Source organism: Marmota flaviventris, chromosome 7 (assembly GCF_047511675.1).
Source record: "Marmota flaviventris isolate mMarFla1 chromosome 7, mMarFla1.hap1, whole genome shotgun sequence".
Taxonomy (NCBI): Eukaryota; Metazoa; Chordata; class Mammalia; order Rodentia; family Sciuridae; genus Marmota; species Marmota flaviventris.
This window is the reverse complement of record NC_092504.1, coordinates 66448316-66466705: the sequence shown is the minus strand read 5'-3', so window position 1 is coordinate 66466705 and position 18390 is coordinate 66448316. Positions and strand designations below refer to the sequence as shown.

General features: G+C 43.2%; 1 protein-coding gene and 1 pseudogene across 1 annotated transcript in view; one reads left to right on the top strand and one right to left on the bottom strand.

Moving 5' to 3' along the window:
• Scd5 (stearoyl-CoA desaturase 5) overlaps nt 1-18390 on the top strand; it is a 147577-nt gene that overhangs the window by 63803 nt on the left and 65384 nt on the right. The gene's annotated exons all lie outside the window — the stretch shown is intronic.
• On the bottom strand, nt 12837-17980 carry LOC114096288 (large ribosomal subunit protein eL31-like; annotated as a pseudogene).

Here is an 18390-nt window from a genome sequence, read left to right as displayed (position 1 = left end):
GATCCTTCCCATGGCTGAATTTTCACAAGATATCATGACTTATAATTTTCATGGATTAGCTAAAGCGGTGAAAATAAGGCAAAGAAAAATAAATAAATAAATATACCCATGCCACCCCTACTGTTCTTTTTGTTTGTTTGGCAAGACAGGAGGAAGGAGCTTGTGAATAGCTGATGGTGACGTGGAAATAAACTCAGGTGTGGGTCTTATCTCAGAAAGATGGTGCTGGCAGTGCTGAGAGGGAGGGCTGTGTGTGTGTGTGGGGGCTCGGGTGGAGTTCATATCCAAGGTCTTATGCTAAACATCAAAAGCCTTTGCCCTTTAGCTCCAAGGAGAGGCTGATGTCATCTACAGTTCATGAGAAATAGATTAATTTATTTCTAAAATTCAGGAAGGTTATTTTTTAAAGCAATAAGAAATTCCAAGATCTTAACATAGATTACAAGGTCTTAACAGATGACTAGAAAAAAATTGAGCTCCTTATTCTGTAACTTTTTTAGAGGGTAGGTGCTGGGAATGAAAGCTAGGACCTTGCATGATGCCAGGCAAGTACTCCACCACTGAGCTACATCCCCATCCCCTGAAACTGTTCCTACTTGATTTTTCTTTTGTGTTGTGTTTGATCCTCAGGAAACCTCTTCTCATCCTATTGGTATTGAGTGCACAATCTGAAATATAAACAAAAAGCACCAACTGTTTTCTTTGCATAGGAGAAGATGAAAATTTCTTAGTTTCCTTTATTGTGCTCATTAGGAAAAAAATACAATGTGTAGTTTGCTCTTAGTGCCAGCAGCAAGTCCAGCGCAGCCTGGAGGTCTGCTCTGGGGCCAGAATGTCTAACTTCTGGTCTTCTGGCTGCCACTGGAGACCTACCACTCACAGGCACAAGAGCAGTTGAAAGGATATTTATTAGGTATCTATATACCACCTTGACATTCTTCAACTTGAATACTAAAAATAACCCTCCCAGGTTTGTCTTGTTCTCATTTCACAAACAAGGAAACTAAGAAGTAGGATGAGAGAAGAACTAAACATAGTCACATGCAAATATTTTTACATTATTTCTTTTCTTAAATCTGCTTTTGTCTTTCCCATTTACTTTAAGGCTTGCCAGTTTGTGGGCAGGAAAGGAAGTATGTGTATATTTAACTTTAATCACTTTGGCATTAGAAAGCCTGCACAGTGCGACGGTTAACCACAACTGTACTTTCCCATGCCAGTCATCTGTGTTCTAATTCTAAAGTTCATCTGGTCGGTGTTAATGTGTGATGCAAAAAGAAAAAAAAAAAAAGACAGATGAAATACAGTATTTGTGCATTGTCTTTCAGTGACACTGTTTTTCCAAACTCTTATTATGCACATTTTAAACACATTGATTTTTAAAGAATGAACATCCCCACATCTATCACTGGATTCAATACTTTTACTATATTTGTAATTTTTATCACAGTTATTTGAAAGTAAGTTGCAGATGTTATGGCTCTTTATCCTAATGAATTCCATATGTATCTCCTCAAAGTAAGGACATAGTCATACTTCAGAGTCTAAAATCTGGTTTCTCCAGTTATCCTCAAAAATATCTTTTATAATTGACTTTTTTTGAACCAGAACTCAGCCAGGTTCATCCATTCCAATTCAATTGTTGCTTGTTCTCATTGACTTTGAAATAGCCCCTTGCCTTTGATATTGACTTCCTGAGACAGTCCAGTTTTTTTGTAGAATGTTCACATTTCAGATGGTTTGATTATTTCCACTTTCCCCTTATTTTCTTTAAATGGGGAGTTAGTCTACATGTGCGTTTAGATTTAAGTTAAGCACACTTGGCAAGAATGTTCAAGGATGCTGCTGTCTGCTCCATATTCACATCAGAAGGTGCCTGCTCTCAAGTTGTCCTCTTTCTGATGCTATGTTTCATCTCTTGGTGAAGTGGCAGCTGTCAGATTTTCCCTTGAGAAATTCTTTTTTCCCTTTGTGGTTGGTAAGCAATGGGGTTGGGGTGTTGATGTTTCCCAAGAATATGTTTAGTGTTGGTATGAGTTTGCTGGCCATAATAAAGTACCACAGTCTGTCTGGCTTAAACAACAGAAATTTATTGTCTTGTGTTCTGGAAGCTAGAATTACAAAAATTAAGCTTTGCCTGCAAGATTGCTTCCTTCTGAGGTCCATGAGGGAAGAATCTGTTTCAGAATTTTTTCCATGGCTTGTGGATGGTCATGGTCAGTCATACTGTGTCTCTTCACATTATCTTTCCTCTCTATGTTTCTGTGTCCAAATGTCCTTTTTTTTTTTTAATAAGGACACCAATCATATTAATTAATCCTCTACTCCCATGACCTCATTTAAACTTGGTTACCTTTATAAAGATCCTATCTCCAACCAAGGTCACCTTCATAGGGATTGAGGGTAGGACTTCAACCTCTGAATTTGCCAGGGATACAGTTTAACCCAAAGCAGTATCTATTGATGATTCTTACCTGATTCCATTATTGATTCCAGGTTGGGCTCTCTGGGAAACAGATTGTGAAATACAGATTTCTATACTGATTTATCAAGGAGTGTGCTTGGTAAAATTGTGAGAGAATAAGGGAAGCAGAACTAGGCAGAGAAGAGAAGTTGAATACAATGTATTTGCAACAGAGGCCTCAGTTTATATAGCAGGCAGCTGTGGAACTGAATGGTGCTTTAAGATATCCTGACTGAGGCGAAGCCCAAGTCTCTTACCCCTTTATCAGCTAAGTCAGAGGAGGCAGGCTGCCCTCAGGGAAGGAGCCCCAGTTAGGCTGGGCAGCTTCCTTCTACGGAAGGAGATTTCTGGGGAGAGACTCAGCTCTGAACTCTTAGGCCTCAACAATCCCAGCAGTCAGGGTAATGAGTGCCTGGGTCCTACAGAGAGGGTGGGAAATGTATGTGGCCCAGCATTAGGCCCAGCAGAGAGCTGATTTCTCCTTACCAATCTACATTTATTAGCTGTCACCTTGTGAAAAGAAGAGCTTCCCCATATCAACTAGAAATGATGATAGCTCTTTCTAAAAAGACACAATAAATGATAACTTCTCGAGCTGGGGTTATGGCTCAGTGGTAGAACACTCGCCTCGCATGTGCAAGGCCCTGAGTTCAATCCTCAGCACCACATATGAATAAATAAATAAGATAAAAGTATTGTGTACAACTACAAAAAAATAAATATTAAAAAAAATGACAGCTTCTCTCCCTTTCAAATACCAATTTTCTAAGTAAAGGAGGGGTCTAATTCAGTTACACTCTGGGTTACATTATGACTTTTACTTTGGTGGGCCCCTTCCTCCATAAAAATACATTAAAAAAATTTTTTACAACCATGTTAGTATAAAGAAGATATGATACAGTCTGGATTCATTATTATTAATTATTTTTCTTTTGAAATAACATATCCTGGGCTTTTGACACAGTGTCCAATTGGTAAGTTTGCCCTGGTTGTGCCCCAGAGTGGAGGCCGGGCAGGTCTTAGACAGAGCGTTGATGCTGAGTGCATATGTGTGTAGGGGGTGGGGGACCCTGGGAGCTGAATAAAGGAAGGGGTGTTTAGCTCTAGTAGAAAGTTGCTATGTAGGAAAGTGAGATGGCCTGTTGTTTTTAGAAGCTATATATGGGTTTTGTTCTTTAACTTGAACACTTCTAATTTTAACTGTTCCGTCAATTAAAAAAAAAAAAAATCCCTCTGTTGACTGTAACCCAAGAGTTACCAGTTTGAGAAATTTACTAGTAGTGAGTCTCCTGAGAGAGGGATGTAGCCCATTCCCAACTTGGTGTCTTATAGAAAATATGGCACATGGAAGGGGCTCATATATGTTTGCCAAAAGGCAAAGGAACAATTCTATTCTGCTAAGGCAACTTATTAAAATTACTTGGAATTGTATGCGTCAAGTGAAAATCAGAAAACCAATCCCTAAATTGTGCATTGAATAAAAAAAAAAAAACTGCTTTGGATTATCCATAGTGACTTAAACAGACTTTGCAGGAATGAAAACATGTGCAGAAACCTCTTGGAGCTGGAGTCTGTGCTAGATTGGACACCTTAACGATGCCATCTCTAATGGGAAACTTGAAGGAGGTTTATGGTGTCGTGAATGAATACTGTACTATTACATTTTTAACTTTTTCTCCCTATTTAAGGCAGAAATATTGTGGTTGCAACAACCTTGAAAAGAATGAGTTTTGTAATTTGGGGGAAGAGAAGGCAGCAAGTACCCCTCCCTGCCAAACGTTTTTTTCATTTTAGTTCTTGGCCTGCGGTTGCTAAAGGGAGGAAGATTTGGTTGCCACTGAGCACCATGGTGAGAGTCTTTGTCAGGTCAGACAAGAGAGGGAAGAAGGAAGAAATCCCTGAGGAGAACGGCACAGAGGAAGCAGCACCTCTCAGGAGGCTTGGGTTTTTTACTTTAGTTTAATTTCCCTTGGTTTTTTACTTTAATTCAGGCCTAAACCAGCAGCAGTGTCTGGGGCTTCTCTTCTTAGTTCTTTCCCCCAGATACCCCCAAGGTGCAGCATGACCCTCTGAGGGTCTGGGTCTCCTGTTTTGTTTAGTTTAGTTTAGTTTTATTTATTTATTTTTAAAAATTGCTGCAGAGGTATATGCTAGCTCCTGCCTTAAACCTTGGGTTGCTGAAGTTCAACCAGTAACTGTCTTTATTGCAATAGATGAATTGCTTATTAGGGGAGAAAAAGGTGATAGTGATCTTTAATAATTCAGATAATGAGGGCAAAAATTATTTTTTTTCTACTTCCTCAATATTGACCAGTTTCGGTCCTGTTTTTAATTTTTATCTTCTTTTAGAGGGACCAACACTTTTGATCTTACAGTTTCTCATTTAGAAGCAGAGACGTTAATGAGCATGCACATATTTATAGCAATATATAATGTATGCACACCTCTTTCCCACAAAAAACCTTTGCTCAAAAGGAAATCAAAACTGAATAATTAATGAGCAGGATGTTCAATCTGCCCATAGTGCAGTGTATTATCCATTTTGATAACTCTAACCTAATTCTAGTTTCAATACTCGTATAAGATGGGAGCAACATGAACAGATAAACTGGAGTTATCCTGAATCAGAAATTGCAAGTATGTTTGCTCTTCTCAAATGCACCTTAGAGAACCTGAAGGGGCTCTGAGGGCCAAGTTAAGGAAAAAGACCTAGGACTCCTTTGCCCCTGGTTAACCCGGCCTTAGCCTTGCAATGGCTGCCTAGTAATGTTTGTAGAGGGATAGTCTAAACGCCTTACATGCATTTTCATTTGGGTCTCACATGATGCTTGGGTATAGTTTTTGTTTGTTTGTTTTACAGGTAAGAGAACTGAGACTCCAAAAGAATAAGTTGTTGTCTCCCCATATGCCCAACTAGGAAATATAAGGGTGGCTGTTGATTCCAAACTACCTGCGAGCCCCCTCACATGTCTGCCACAGAGGCTGGCTGACATTCTCCCTGTGTTGTCCCGGGGAACTGATTCCTGTACTTAAAAATACTTCTCACCCCTCCTCCCAGAGACCAGTTTTGTGTTATTTGAAGAGGCTTTGAAGAAGGAAGTAAGATAGCACAGAAGGAACCAGGAAGCCAACAGGGAACAGTGGAGAGATCCCATTCTAAACTAGCTTATGCTATCAAACAATTATCTGTCACCCAGCATGGAGGCACACACCTGTAATCCCAGCAGCTGGGGAGGCCAAGGCAAGAGGATTACAAGTTTGAGGCTGGCCTAAGCAATTTTGCAAGGCCCTAAGCAACTCAGCAAGGCTCCATCTTAAAATAAAAAATTAAAAAAGGGCTGGAAATGTGGCTCAGTGGTAAAGTGTCTCTAGGTTCAATCCCCAGTCCCCTCCTCCCACCCTCCAAAAAGTTATCTGTGAAGGACATCACATATATGGGCTCTCTCTCACTGAGCTACACTGCCTACCCCCTGTTTTATTTTATTTTTATTTTTTTTGTTTTGGGTAAAATGTTAAGTAATTGGCAGCTCAATCTCATACAGGCCAAGTATTCTTTATTGGAAATTCTTGGGACTGGAAGTCTTTTAGATTTGGAATTCTTTTCAGATCTTTTAATATTTGCATATACATCATGATATATCTGGGGAAGGGACCCAAGTCTCAATTTAAAATTTATCCATTTATCATATAAACCTGCACACATGGTCTGAAAGTCATTTTGTACAATATTTTTAATATGCTGTCTTTGGAGTGTGACCCACCACATGAAGACATGTATGGAATTTTCTACTTGTAGTGTCATATCGTCAGTCAAAGAGTTCAGATTTGGGAGGATTTCAGAGGATTTTCCCGTTAGGGATGGTTAACCTGTGTGTATGTGCGGCCACTTCACTAGTTGCCATGGATTTTCAGGAGCAGACTGGAGGCAGAACAGTATTGATCTGACAATTTCTTAAAACCAAAATAAAACCATTCTTGTCATCTTTTCCCCTAATCATTTAGTTTGGTCAACTAGTCTTGCATGCTATTGGTCAAGGCTGACAACATCATCCTGTGACAACTGTTTTTTGGGGGATTAGGGGTTGGGGTTGAAGATTGAACCCAGGAGCTATCAACCACTGAGCCATATCCCCAGCCATTTTTTATATTTTCTTTACAGACAGAGTATCAGTGAATTACTTAGGACCTTGCTGCTGAGGCTGGCTTTGAACTTCAAATTCTCCTGCCTCAGCCTCCCGAGCTTCTGGGATTATAGGTGTGTACCACCATGCACCTGGCACACAACTTAACTTTTAACACAAATTCTATTTAAGAAATTAATTTTCATATCAAGGGATCTTTTTTTCTTTAATGAGAACTTGTATTCCCACACCAGGACATGAAGCTATGAATCAGAGTTAGGAAATCCTATCTCGTCAGTATAAAATTCCAGACATGTGCACATATTTTAGGGCTTCTCAACTAATTCCAATATAAGCAGCTCAGTGCCAGACCACAGAATGGTGTTTGAGACACCTTTGTTGTTTCTATTAACAAGAAAATTGTGACCCACAGTGGATAAGAAACTTGCCAGTTGTCTTCCGATTCCAATCTAGACTCTGGGTACTGGAAATAACCCAAACAAAAGCCAGAGGAGGCCCAAGGGATTCAGCCTATCCCAGCTGTTCTCCTGGGGCACATCGCAGTGTGAGAAAGGAGGGAGTATGTGTATCTGTGGGGGGCCCATGGAGCATACCCAGCCTGTCTCCAGGTTCAGCCCACTGTGTAACTCTAGCTCCTCTTCCCCAAGGCTTTCCTATCTGTCATTCTAAATTTTTTTTTTTGGGGGGGGGGACATGTACTCAGGGGCACTGGATCACTGAGCCACATCCTCAGCCCTATTTTGTATTTTATTTAGAGACAGGGTCTCGTTGAGTTGCTTAGGGCCTCACTTTTGCTGAGGCTGGCTTTGAACTCGTGATCCTCCTCTCTCAGCCTCCCGAGCTCCTGGGATTACAGGCATGTGCCACTGCACCTGGCTCTGTCATTCTAAATCTGATCCTATGGAATTCTTTAGTGGCACCTTATTGTCCTTAATATCAAACACATCACTTTAGCATCATACGAGTCCTTTCCTGGTCTGACCCCTGCCTATCTCCTGCTTTACTTTACATCGCTCTCCCTCTCAGGAGCCAGACCAGGCCACTCCCGACTGCTGTAGTATGAGCCTTTGCTCCTCTGTGCCTGGCCTATGCGGTTCCCTCTACCCTCCCAGGAGGTCCTCCTGTAGAGGCTGGAGGGCACTTGTGCCTCTCCTTTGTTGTCCCCGTCACCCAGGTAATGATTGGTTCAGTGCTCTCTAGAGATTGCCCATGAGTAAGGAGGCCACACCTGTCTTGTCTGGACTTGGCTAAGAGCAGTTCCACTGGGAGCAGGGAGCAGGGATGAGAGGAGAAGGACAGAAACCTGCCTGAGTGGGGTTAAGAGAGAGTGGAAGAGCGGAGCTGTCATCAGTGATGAGAGGCAGTCCAATCCATCCGAGAGGTGTTGCTGCAAAGGGGAGCAGGGAAGTGGACTGGGATATGGGTGGGGAAGTGGCATCAGAGAGAAATAATAGTATGGTTGTCGGCCATGGGGATGTGTTAGTGTGCAGGGTGGGCAACGTGTGAGTAGGGTGAGTGGCTGGGATGTGCAGGGCAGGGCCGGTCTTAAAGGCAGTGTGGGCAGCCATCTGGAGTGACAGAGATCTTGGGGTACCCAGGCTCAGATGCTGGAGGTGGGCAGAGGTGGTGAGGCCTGAGGAAGTTCTGATATGCTCAGTGAGGTTGGAAACACAGCTATCAAAGGGGGGAAGGGGGTGTTGGGGCGGGATGACAGGAGCAGGCATGAGAGAGATGTGAAGGGAGGGAGACCACATGTGGACCAGGGACATGCACTGTGGTTGCTGGGAAATACGGAAGCCCAGCTGAGGTTGGTGTCCTGACTTTAAAGCAAGGCCAGTCAGCATGGTTGGGTATTTTTCTCTAGCTGAGTTAGTTGCATAGGTACCTGCTGAGAATACAGGAAAAGACAGATGTAATCCCTGCCTCCTGGAGATTGTTTTAGAAGGGAAGATGTGCTGAGACCAATAGCTCCTTCTTTAATTTAACTGCAGTGGGTAAACACAGCAGACAAGAGAGATGTTCTGTTGTCCCTGTGTTTACCCACTGGTAAGATGTTAGCTGTAACTGGGGGCCTGTCTGAAGTGAGTCATGTGTATACTGAATGAGGTTCTGTAAAGACCCCCAACTCTTGCCTCCTTTTTCATTTGAATTGCGCAGTCTGGTGCAATAGCAGAGTGGTCACAAGATGTGCTATAGTGTTGTCTTTCTTAGTGATCTGCTATGATTTTTGTGCTCATTGTCATATTAGTTTTTAAGGCAATTAGGAAAAGTAGCATCTTCCCAAGACATCAGAACTGTCTAAATGGACCTACCCAAAGATGAAAGCAACACCAGAGGAAAACAGGTAGCATGTTTGAAATGTTTGCAACACACTCTCCCTCATCTGTCCCATTCCTTTACCTTTGAATCTTCCTGGAAGATGCGGGCAGTTGCTTAATGGTTCCAGTGGTGGGCTGAGAGAATGCACACACCTGCCATGCCGTGTGGCACCGTGAGCGGTGGCTTAGTGGAAAGAGATGGAGGGCAAAGAGGGACTGCTGGTTATTTTAAGTATAATAGAATTTAAAGGTTTTAATGGTAAAAAGAAACCCTTTGCTCTTGAATCCACAGGCTCCAAGACCCTGTGACATGTTCTGACTTTGAGAGAATTGTTCAAATAGCACAAGGAGGAAATGACCTCATTCTTGAACCTTGACATAAGGTCTAATTGAGGTTCTTTGCCTCACCATCCAACAAGGGGACTAGCCATGGAGTTCCTCGCCTGACACTGGGAGCCTTTTCAGGTTTTTTTCTTTCTGATTTGGTTGGTCAACTGGTCTTTCTGGGACCTGGGTCAACAGCATCAAGTTGGTCAGGAGTGGTGGTGCCTGCCTGTAATAACTCTGTGGTAGAGCCCTGTTGCCTTCAATCTTTAGTAATACACACACACACACACACACACACAGAGGCAGGTTGGTAGGCACCCTCTCAAGCCTGCTGAATAAGAATCGCTGGGTATGTTAGTCTGCTTTCTGTTGCTGTGACAAAATGCTTGAGAAAATCAATTTAGAGGAGAAAAGATTTATTTTAGCTCACAGTTTCAGAGGTTTTGGTTCGTGTTCACTTGGCTCCATTGATCCTGGGCCTGAGGTGAGGCAGAGAACATCATGAGGAGGGTGCAGACCAGAGCAAGGCTGCTCACCTCACAGCAGCCAGGAAGGAGAAAGAGAGAAGGAGGAGAAGCGAGCAGGGGGCAGGAATAAAATATGCCTCCAGCCCCAGTGACCTACTTCCTCCAATGAGGCTCTGTCTCCCAAAGCTTACACCACCTTCTAATAGTACCACAGGCCGGTGACCAAGCCCTTAGAGCAGAACTGTGGGGGGATATTTCAGATTCAAACCACAACACTGGGTATGAGACCAGCATCTGGATTTTACCAAGATGCTCATTAAAGTTTGAGTATTGTGACCTAAAACACTACTGATCTTTCATTTTAGTCCTGTGTTTTCAACTTATTTATTAAATTATAGGAAATAAATTGCTCCTACCACTCCCATGAAGCCAGAGAGATGTGCAGAAGCAAGGGCGGGTTCTGTCATGTCAGGAGAATGAACCAGGGCCGGTTCCAAGGAGAGCTTCCCTGAGAATCGAGAACAGGATTCCCTCCCTGGAACTATTGCCATGTTGAGCTGGATAATGTGCTGTTGCAGGGAGCTTCTGCACTGTGGAGGGTGCTTGCAGCATCCCTGGCCATTACCCACTCGATGCCAGTAGCACCCTTCAAGTTTAGGTTGTGGCAGCCAATGATGTCTCAAGACATTGCTAAATGTAGGCGCAGGTGGAGTGACAAGAAAGTAAAATCTGCCCCCCACCCTGAGAACCACAAGCTGAGAGTGACGAAGAGCCTGGGTGTCTTCAGAGGGGGTTACCCTGGAACAGGATATTTGACAGAGACAATGGAGTATGTTCATAGTTGAGGCAATAATATGTATCAGTGCTTATCAATTGCCAGGTATAGTTCAAATTTTGCACATATTACCTCTTTTTAATCTCTGCAACACTTTTCCCCCCACTTTATGGCTAAATCAAGCTTTAGAGAAATTGTTACACAGACAAGTTGCTTAACAGGGATTCGGTTCTAGGTCCATGTGAAGCATCATGCCATCTGGCTGAGCAGCTAGACACATCTCTACTAGTATTCTCTTTCTCTCTCCTACACTCATCTTTGGGTCTGGATGCCTTTCCCTGTCTCTTCAGAATCTAGTGAGAACTGGAGAGGAGAAATAGTCTTTTATTGGCAGAAGTGCAGAACGGACTTTGCAGACACTTGAGCTGGCTGGAAAAGCAGACATCAAAGCACTAGGTCTTCTTCCTTGCTCCCCAGGTGTGGCCCTGTCGCCTGGAGCCTGTCCCCTTGGCTTGCTTTCCCCGCCTCTACCCACTTGCTTGGTGGAAGACAGATCCCTGGTGCACACGGCCTGGGCCCTGTGCCTGGAATCAAAGGCTCTTCTGTGGAGGCCTGGGGAGGGAGCTCACACCATCAAAGGGCCGGTGAGCACAGGACCTGGATGCCGTTCACATGAAAGAATCACTTAGCATTTTCCCTGGGCTGGTATCCAGTGGTGGGTTACAGAGTGCAGCAGAGAACTCTCTGGATCTCTGATTTCCATGTTTGCAAATCAAGTGAGCGGACCACGGGGGGGTCTGAGAGTGTACATTACAGAGCAGGGGCTCCTCAACACTGGGTGTGCATCAGAATCACCCATGGCCAGCCCCGTCTCTGATCTCCCCCACAGGCCCTGTTTAAGATCCTAGGGGACTACAATGTGCGATCCTCTACACTAGCCTGAGAGGGCTGGGGCCAGACTGATGTGATGTTTGAGTCCCTGCTCTTTCACCTGGAGATCACAAGGTGCTCATAATGTCTCTGGTCCTCAGTTTACTCATAAAACAAGAAAATTAAGAGCCTTGGCTAACTGAAAGTCTTCGGCAGGCCTTCAGCAAGTCTAGACTTCCTCTGTAGCCTCCTGTCTGATGTTCTCTTGCCTGTGCTGTGCCTTGTACATTGGTGGACATTTGGGGTTGTCTCTACCTTTGACTATGTGAATGATGCTGCTGTGAATGTGAATGTCCCAGCATCTGTTGAGTCCCTGCTTTCAGTTCTTTTGGGTATAAACCTAGAAGTGGAGTTGCTGGATCAAATGGTAGTTCTGTGTTTAGCTTTTTGAGGAACCACCAAACACTCCTGCATCTGCTGCATCATTTCACGTTCCACCTGCAGTGTGCCAGGGTTCCTATTTCTCCACATCCATGCCAATACTGGTTATTTTCTGTTTAATTTTTTTTTTAACAATAGGCATCTGTGTTAGCTAGCTTTTCATCACTGTGACCAAGACACTCGACAAGAAGAACTCAGTGGAGGAAAAGTTTATTTGGGGCTCAGAGGTTTCAGATCATGGTCATCCAGCTTCATCCTCTGGGCCCGAGGTGAGGCAGAGGAGCATCATGCTGAAGGGAGTGTCAGAGGCAAGCTGCTCAGGACATGGCAGCCAGGAAGCAGAGAGAAGGAGGGAGCCGGGGGACAAGATGTATGATCTCCACAGTGTGTCCCCAGCGACCCACCTCCTCCAGTCGTGTCCCACCTGCTTACTGTTACCACCCAATTAGCCTTTTCAAATTATTAATCCTAATCCTCTGAGTAGGTTACAGTTCTTATAATCTAATCATTTCACCCCTGAACATTCCCACATCAACACAGGAGCTTTTGAGGGCCATCTCATATCCAAGCTGTAACACCATGCTAGTTGGCAGGGGAAGTGGTCAGATGCAAGCTTTTTTGGGGGTGGGGCGAGTACTGGGGATTGAGGGGCACTCAACCACTATTTTGTATTTTATTTAGAGACAGAGTCTCCCTAAGTTGCTTAGCACCTTGCCATTGCTGAGGCTAGGTTTGAGCTTGCGATCCTTCTGCCTCAGCCTCTCAAGCCTCTGGGATTACAGGTGTAATGAAGCTTTTTAAAAACAGATCCCTGTTTTTAGCCTTAGGGTTTTGTAGCTGCTGGTTCCTCTGCCTGAATCTTGCTTTCTCCCATCTTGCTTGGGTAACTCCTCATCCTGAGGGTGTGGGAACTGCCTCTGCAAAGCCTTCTCTGGTCCTCAAACTAACTTATCCCCCTTTTAATCTCTTGCCTATTATTCTGTTCATTTCTTTCTTTCTTTAAGTTTTATAACTTTATTTGTCAATCAGCAGTTAGTTCTCATCCACATTGACTGTGTGTAGATTTTTGAATGTGGTAACAGAGATGCAGGTTACCCAAAATAGAGTTTGTTTGGTGAATCTTCATCTTCACATTTTCTGGACAATAGCACACGAATACGATATGGGACATTCCTTGTTCCTTTGGCCCAGACAGCTGTTGAGCCTGGTATCAATTCGCACATCTGGAGTTCCCATCTCCTTCATGGCAAATTTCCAGATTGCTTTGAGTGCCCAAAGAGTACATCTCTTGAAGCCCACTCCACAGATGTGCTTGTGAATGTTGATGGTGTATACCCGGGTCTGGACCTTGTTGATGGCAGAACAGCCCTTCTTCTCATCACCCTGCTCTGCAGGAGACGTTATGCCAGGCCCAAGTTGGAAAGGAAGGGCGCGAAGGATTGTATTCTGTTCATTTTCTCTGCGGCTCTTGCCATAATTTGTATTACATAGCAGTTAATTCACTTTTCAAACTGCCATTAACTCCAGGAGGGAAAGGACCCTCTTGGTATAGCCTTAGGCAAACCTGGCTCTGAGCCAAGGGACTGGTACACATTAGGAGCTCAGTCAACTGTGCCATGAAATCCTGGGTTGCCTAGTGCTTATGTTTATGTCCAACTGAGGCTGAACCAGGTGCAGAATCATGGTGAAGGTGTTGTTGGTGGGAGAGAAAACATGTGAGCTGATAAAGGCACAAGGTAAAACAAGGGCTTTGACCTTCAGCTTGTGTTCTGAGCTGACTGAAAGGAAATGATACATTCATGCTCCTCCTGCTAGAATGCAGGCCACCTCCAGGGGTCAGCAATCAACAGGTTTGTTCAGAGCAGGCCTCTTCCTGAGATTGTGTCCTGCCTCTATCACTTTCAGTATAGTTTCCTTCATCTGCATAATAGAGATCATAATGTTACCTACTCTTTTGACCTGAGGTGAGTATTAAATGAATTACTATATATAACTTATAGCAGGGCCAGGCACATCAAAAGCTCTCAATCGATGGTAGCTATAATTTATTAATTCTCACTCTCATGCTAGAGAGACGTGGATTTTAAGTGAGGATTAGAGAACACTGATAATTGCTTCCTTCTGTCTAATACCTGGCTCTTGAAGGGGCTGTCTTATCTCTCCTTCTTTACAGGTCCAGAATTTAGAGAGCTCTAATTTTTGGTTTCTATTATCTCTCTAGGAATATTTTCTGCCATATGGTATGGCAGCGGGGGTGGGGGTGGGGTCACTAACAATAATTTTACCAATATCTCACCAAACAGGAGAATCTGGATAGATGGGAGACTCTGGCTTCCACTGTGGAAGCCCGAGGAGCCGTGGGTTCTCCTTCTTCTTGACATTGGATGCTAGAGCTTGGGTTTATGACCCAACTGTGGGTATTGGGATGTTTCTGCCTCAGAATCTTGGATCTTGGTGGATTCAGGCATAGGCCTAGGATCAAACAGATCTTCTTGGCAATGGTGGGAGATTTCAGGGTCCATGCTATGAGAGTGTCAGGGGTGTTGATGATCCTGGTGGCATCCTAGGTAATCTGTCAGGTTTTGTCTGTTTTGTTTTATCTATTTAATTTCACATTGAAAAATAATATGCATAGTAAAAACTACTAGTAATTCAGTAATAATTTGCTTTTTTAAATAATAGTTTTATTGGGCTGGGGTTTTAACTCAGTGGTAGAGCACTTGTCTTGCATGTGTGAGGCACTGGGTTTGATCCTCAGCACCACATAAAAATAGATAAAGATATTATGTCCATTTACAACTAAAATTTTTTAAAATAATGGTTTTATTGAGTTATATAACTTACATACTGTATAATTCACCCATTTGAAATGTACAGTTATTTGGTTTTTAATCTGTTCACAGAATTGGCCAAGTATCATCAAATCAGTTTTAAAATACTTTTGTCCCCTCTCACTGATCAAACCCTCTGGCTGTCACTCCCGTCTCTTCTTACTTCCCCCCCACTAGCACCATGCAATACCAGTCTGCTTTCTGTCGATAGATGACAAACTTCTCCAACCAGAATTTAAAGATGCACTTTCCTTACCTGAAGGCAAGGTTCCTGCTTAAGTCTTATATTAATTCTTGTTGCAAAACAGATTACCTCCACATTTAGCATTTTGCTCTAAGTTTTGTTTTAAAAACAAAAACACATCTCCTTTATCATAGCTTTTTTGGGGCAGGAATTCAGGCATGGCTTAAGGAGTCCTCTGTCTCAGGGTATCGCAAGAGACTGCAGTGTATTGGCCAGGGCTGCAGTTTCATTTGAAGGCTCACTGCGGGAGGGATCTGCTTCCAAGATCACTCACATTGTTGTAGGCAGGATCTGGTTCCTTGTGACTAAGAGACTGAGGGACTCATGTCATAGTTTAGATATGAGGTGTCCCCCAAAAGCTCATGTGTGAGACAATGCATGAAGGTTCAGAGGTGAAATGATTAGATGATGAGAGTTATAACCCAATCCCCTGATAGGTATTATCTGGTGGTAATGGTAGGCAGGTAGGGTGTGGGTGTGATTTTGGAGTATATATTTTGTCATGTCCTGAGCTGATTTTCTCTACCACACATTTCTGCCACGATATTCTACATCACCTTGGGCCCATAGCAACAGAGTCAGCCTTCTATGAACTGAGACCTCTGAAACCATGAGCCCCAAGTAAACTTTTCTTCCTCTGAAATAGTTCTTGTCAGGTCTTTGGGTAACAGCAGCAAAAAAGCTGACTGAAATACCTCATTTCCTTGCTGGTGATTGGTTGGAGGAACCCCCAATTTCTTGCTGTGTGGGCCTTGCTTCATCACAAACAGCTTGAGAGAATCTGCTAGCAAGTGTTTTGTAACCTAATCATGGAACTGGCATTCGCTCAATGTCGCTATATTCCTTTGGTAAGAAGCAGGTTACTTACAGGGAGGAGATAGCACAAGGCCAGGAGGTGGAAAATGGTAGGGCTATGTTGGAGGCTGCAGGCAAAGGTCTGTCCTGCAGACCTCCCTGGAGTTCTCCAGGCTACTCGACATCTTTTTAATGCATTTCTTTTTTCTTTTTTTTTTTTTTGTGTGTGTGTTTGAGCTAACCACAGTCTGTAACTCGTTTGCATCCAGGACACTATACTTGTTTGTTGGTGTTTGGTCATCTTGTGATTCTGGTTTTTATTGACCTTTCTGTTAAAGGCATAGCTAGTTGGTAAAGGGTTCAGTGTTGCTCATTACACCTTTTTTGTTTTCAAAGTTATCAATTCTGTGTCGATTTTATCACCTCAGAGCCAGCTGGCCAGCACCTACCAGAAATTTTGTTTGAATATTAATTGACATAAAGACCACAGAAGAGAAGAACAGAGACTTGGCCCCATCAAAACAGGAATACTAAGTCCTGTAAAGGGACAGTTTATAAATCCTCAGATCAGCTTGGGGTTTTTGTGGTTTATCCTCATTTGAATCATGATCAGAGGGTTGCTTTCCTCCCAAGAGGGTTTGTAGGATTTAAGCCTCAGAAATCCAAACTAGTTTAAATAAGAAAAAAGGATTTGTGGACTATCGTAGCTCAGAAATATACTAGGGAGGCCCATAGGATCAAATAGGGACTGCAGAGCTCCTGAGCCTTCAATCAGTAGCTCAAGGCCAATAGTTCTCCCTCTGGCTCTCATGGATACCTCTGTCATCTTTGCGTCTTCCCTTCTTGGCCTCATTCTTTATTAATGCAAACAGCATATCTTATCTTGTGATATGTGACCTTGGTTAACCCTGGATTGGGCTTTGAACCAGAAGAAAGAGAAATGTTGGGTCAAATGTTTATTCTCATTATCAGGAAGATAGGGCCAGGTCAGGCCTGGATTTCATGAAGGACCATGGAAAACCAACATCCACTACTGCCCAGTTCAGTCCTTAGTTTGAGTTCTTTGTTAGTGTTTTGGGCATGGACACACCATTCATGTACATAACTCCTAAATTTTTGGAGTTTCCCAAAAGGACAAGACAAAGCCACAGTCTGTGGTAGTGGTCTGACTGGGAAATGTAGGTTGGAGTGATTCATTTGGGGGCCGTGCTTTTCATAGAGTCTTCAAATTAATTTGATTGCATCTAAGGTCCAGTGTCAGCCCACTGGCAAAATAGAGTCACATTAAATTTTTCCATTCTAGATTTTACTTGTCTCCTAACTACTTGACAGCTGAAAAAAGTTATTAGTAGAGACATGAAGGCCATGGATGACATGGAAAATAACTATCCATTTCATAGACTCCTGACTAAGGTTAAATTATAATAACAAAGATCAGAGCTTTTTATTTGCTGCACTTTCTGTGATTTGTGGGCAGATTGTTGTTTGTTTTTTGCTTTTTAACCTTTCAAGTAAGGAATGATTTGTGAAGTTCATGAAAACAACGTATATTCAGGGACTCATTCGTCTCAGGGCTAAGACTAAATCTTGTTTTCAGAACCATATAAATATAGACTGAGAACAAGATCCGTCAAACACTTAACTTTTGGAAGATGTAATATTGGGCTCCTTTTAAATATGTATATTGATATATTTGTGTATATTGATCTAAGTTGCCGTAGAATTCTTCCAGAGAAGTGCTATGGTGGGCTCCCTACATAAGCATCTTGGCCTGGGACTATTTACAGCTGCTCTCACAGTTCAAGGCTTTTTTTCTTTTTAATTTGGCAAATCACAGCTCATGGCTAACAGCCTGACACTTTCTCTCTGGCAGTTCTTTATGGAGGGCCCTGGCTATGTTAAGTGCTTGAAGGAATTTTGTAAAGCCCACATTCCTATGGTCTGGGTTAGGACTCTTCCTCCAATAAGGAAGCAGCTCACTTTTACATTAGATTGAGATCCAATATCCAAGATGACAGTAGGGGGTGGGGAAGAGAAGATAAAACTTACTTGATGTCTCTTGGAGGCAAAGACTAGTATAGTGGTCAGGAACTCCCATTTTACAAACCCCATAGAGTTGTAAGATGATCAAGTAAAATATTTAGCATTATGTGGGCACATTGCTTTGCCACTACTATAGTAGTTACGATTATCTCAATAGTCATCATTTTTGGGTCCCTGTGCTTCTATTTTCTACCATGGACTTATTCCACTCCCAGGCCTCCAGGCAAAGAGCAAACCATGACTACCACCACCTCCACCACCATCGCCACTACCGCCTTTATCTCCACCACCTACACCTCCACCTCCACCACCACCATCACTACATCCTCTACCATCACCACTATCACATTGACCACCACCACCTCCATCACCACTACATTTATCACCAATGCCATCTCCACCACCACCTCCACCACCATCACCACTATCACTCTACCTTTATCACCAACACATCCACCACCATCGCCACTACCACTCCTACCTCCAAAAATACCACTACCTCCCCCTCCATCACCATTAGGATCATCACCACCATCACCATTATGACCATCTTCACCACCACCTCCACCACCATTGCCACTACCATCTCTAACTTCACCACCAACCACCTCCACCTCCATCACCATCACCACCATCACCAACAGTAGCAGTGGTGGTATGGGGGTCTCTGGTC